Below are 1,347 nucleotides of genomic sequence, written 5' to 3' on the forward strand. Positions count from 1 at the left end.
AAAAAAAAAAAATTCAAGTCACAAATGAAATCAGTAAATGACTTTCTATAAGCCCAAGAACTATAACTTCTGCTGCTTATGAGAGTGTTTGAGAAAGTTAACCAAAGCTTTAGCAGAAAAATGCCTAGGAAAGGTTGACAATAAGGTCCTCCACCACTTCAAAGCTCCTGCTCATTCCTTTACTCAAATAAGGGGAATTCTGTAAGAGTTTTAATGGGAAATCATCAGGCATCCACCTTACAAATCCTGATTTGGCACCATTCAAGAAACTTCAATTAGGGTGGCACCTGTGGCTCAATGAGTAGGGTGCTGGCCCCATATACCAAGGGTGGCGGGTTCGAACCTGGCCCCGGCCAAACCGCAACCGAAAAGAAAGAGGGTGGTGTTTGTGGCTCAAAGGAGTAGGGTGCCAGCCCCAGATGCCAGAGGTGGTGGGTTCAAACCCAGCCCCTGCCAAAAAATGCAAAAAAAGAAAAGAAAAACTTCCAGGTGGTGCCTGTGGCTCAAAGGGGTAAGGCGCTGGCCCCATATTTTGGAGGTGGTGGGTTCAAACCCAGCCCCAACCAAAAAAAAGAAAAAGAAACTTCAGGTAGATATACTTAAAAATGTATATTATTTTGTATAAATCTACTATGTACTTAATAATTTCAAAAAATGAAAACTATTGAGCGACCAAGTGAGACTCTGTCTTAAAAAAAAGAAAAGAACTTAATTTTAAAGTCAACCTTTTAATGACTTTGTTGTGTCTGCTCTTTGTTGGAAAGCGTTTGACTATTTGGTATACACTTTTAGTTTCTCAAGATGAAAATGGTCCTGGAGTTTTAGTCGTTATTGCTCCAAGTATTCCTTTCTTTCTTTTTTCTCCTCCTAGTGGTACAATTTTGTGTAAGTTACACCTTTTGTATTTGTCCTGCAGTCTTTGTATGTTGTGTCCTTTTTTTTTCATTCTTTCTTCTGTTGTTTTTAGTGGTTAAAGGTTTCTATTGAGCTATCTGTGAGTTCAGAGATTATTTTCTTAGCTGTGTCCAGTCTGCTAATAAGCCCATCAAATGCTTTCTTCGTTTCTGGTACAGTGGTTTTGATCTCTAGCATTTCTGTTCGGTTCATTCTTAGAATTTCCCTGTGTCTGCTTACATTACTTACCTGTTCTTGCATGTCTCTTATACCCATTAAGTGCCCTTAGCATATTTATCATGGTTGTTTTAAATTTCCATTCTGAGCATTCAGATATTTCTCTCATAGCCATAGCATGGTATGGTTCTAAAGTATTCTCTGTCTCTCCAAACTTTTTTTTCCTTTTGGTATATTTTGTAATATTTTTCTTTCTCTTTTTTTTTTTTTTTTTTT

The sequence above is a fragment of the Otolemur garnettii genome, unplaced genomic scaffold (genome assembly GCF_000181295.1).
Source record: "Otolemur garnettii isolate 467f Iridium unplaced genomic scaffold, OtoGar3 scaffold00149, whole genome shotgun sequence".
In the NCBI taxonomy this organism is placed as follows: domain Eukaryota; kingdom Metazoa; phylum Chordata; class Mammalia; order Primates; family Galagidae; genus Otolemur; species Otolemur garnettii.